The sequence below is a fragment of the Ipomoea triloba genome, chromosome 8 (assembly GCF_003576645.1).
Source record: "Ipomoea triloba cultivar NCNSP0323 chromosome 8, ASM357664v1".
In the NCBI taxonomy this organism is placed as follows: domain Eukaryota; kingdom Viridiplantae; phylum Streptophyta; class Magnoliopsida; order Solanales; family Convolvulaceae; genus Ipomoea; species Ipomoea triloba.
Genome location: NC_044923.1, coordinates 3,200,036 through 3,202,729, shown reverse-complemented (window position 1 = coordinate 3,202,729; position 2,694 = coordinate 3,200,036).

Genomic DNA, 2,694 nt, shown 5'->3' with positions numbered 1-2,694 from the left:
TCATGCATGCAATTACTTACACATTTTAAAAGTGACAAAATGAATAGATACATGAATGGTACTCTAGTTGCTTCACCATTCATCATGTAATTAATATGGCAAATATTTTTTTAGTACTACTGACTCTATTACAATGTAGTTGATGGTGTAAATGTAAACGGGGGTACGGATTTACACCACGTGTGTTGTTTGATTGTGTATGATGTAGTGTATGAAATGTGTATGCTTGGGGAGGAAAGCTATGGTTTCCTCCCGAGAAGATGAGCCAAGAACAAGAGAGAGAGAGTGAGAGTTGAGTGATGAATGGAATCAGGATCCCGAGAGGCAAGGGATGAGAGGGTCTCCCATTACAGTGGAGGGTCAGGTCCTTTATATAGGAATAGGACCTGACCCTTCAGGAATATAATATTCCCCAAAGGTCACTTGCCCTTTAATAATTTCTAAGGGACACCCGACCTTTTAAGGGTACAACAATACATGGACTATACATTATATTTCTATAGTAGTCCCTAGGGGTATTTACCCATCAGTAGTATCTACTCATATATACTTTCTCAACCTAATGAACTAGATCACAAGGTATTTGGCGTAATATGGCGAATATAATTTGCTGTGAGACAACAATTGTGCATCCCGACCAATTTTTTAATCCATCAACCACTTTGTTTTGTTAACATAGATATGTTGACTATGAACCTCTCAATCTCAATTTAGTCACTTATTATACTTCTACATCACGTTACATAATGGTCCCGTAGCATCTCCCATCTTTCAACAATATGTAATTTATACTTAAGTTAATACTAATGACTTTTTTTGTACTTAATTACTTGAATTAGGTAGGAATTAACCACAATCAACATATAGTAGCGTTGGTTATTCTATGGGTTGGATGGCATTACCAAGACATTTAACCATATCTTGATTTAATTCCATGTAAGCTTCGTGCTAATTATAGATTTTGACTTTTAGGCGTGTCATCAAGATGAATTTAATGGATTAACATGAAAATTAAAGGTTGATAGCAACTTAGACCAACAAGTAATATCTCAAATATGTTCTAATTTGGCTTGTTGATTAACTTAGTTCTCGTGTGGTGATTGCCCAGTAATTGCTTGGAGATTATGTATATGATAATATAGTGTAGAGAAAATGGAAAAAGGAGAAGAAGAACAATAACACAAGATCACAAGAGCTCATCAATTCATTAAGCAATCCATATCAATATATACACATTTCACAACCTTTCATTTCCTTTAACATAAGCAATGAAATAATGGAAGGCAAATGGAGAGTCCTAAGATTTAATGGCCATCAAATAAAACATTTATAACACTCCCCCTTGGCCATTAAATAACTATACTCATGCCTCGTTAAAAACCTCGCTAGAAAAACCCTGTGGGAAAAACCTAGACGAGGAAAAGAGTATATGCAGTATAAAAGATGTGTTGCATTGGTTGCCTCATTAAAAACCTTAGACTAATAAAAACCCAATGGGAAAAAAAATTAGCTAAGGGAAAAAGAGTACAACCATAAGCCTTCCGGGCGTCATCTTTGAGATTTTAAAGGTCTCCAAGACCATCTATTCATTTATACTTTTAGCGTTTATCGCTCCCCCTGAAGACAACAATCTTCCAAGCCTTCGCATCCCGATTTTATAAACAAATTTCTCAAATGTGGATGTTGGCAGGGATTTAGTGAACAAATCTGCTAGATTTTCACTAGAGCGAACCTTTTCAATGAGTATCTCACCACTCTTCTGGAGTTCATGTGGGTAAAAGAATTTAGGAGCAATATGTTTGGTAAGGCCTCCTTTAACGTACCCACTGCTCATCTGTGCAACACATGCCGCATTGTCCTCATATAGGACAGTGGGGGAATCAACTTTGCTCATTGTACCACATGAGCTATGGATATGCTGTATCAATTACCTCAACCATACACATTCACGTGAGGTTTCATATAAAACAATTATTTCCGAGTGATTAGATGAGGTAGCAACTAATGTCTGCTTAACGGACCTCCAAGATATAGCAGTACCTCCACAAAGGAAAACATAACCAGTCTGAGATTTAGCATTATGAGGGTCAGACATATAACCAGCGTCTGAATATCCCATCAATGTAATGTCCTGGTTATTTTCAAAATAAAGACCAAGGTCTTTTGTCCCTTGGAGATATCTAAAGATATGCTTTACTCCACTCCAATGTCTTCTGGTTGGGGAGGCACTAAATCTAGCAAGTAAGTTCACTGAGAAAGCAATATCAGGTCTAGTGCAATTAGCCAGATAAAGCAAGGCTCCAATAGCACTCAGGTAAGGAACTTCAGGTCCTAGTATGTTTTCACTATCCTCCTTAGGTCTAAATGGGTCTTTGTCCGCTTCAAGGGACCGGACTACCATGGGAGTGCTAAGGGGATGAGATTTGTCCATATAGAATTTCTCCAATAATTTATTAACATAGTTAGCTTGGTGAATAAAAATTCCACTGGGGAGATGCTCGATCTGCAGGCCGAGGCAAAACTTGGTTTTTCCCAAGTCTTTCATTTCAAATTCTGCCTTTAAGTATGAACACACTTCTATAATGTCTTTGTTTGTCCCAATAATGTTCATATCATCGACATAGACAGATATAATACAAAAACCATTAGATGACTTCTTGATGAATATACAAGGACAAATATCATTTTTCACAT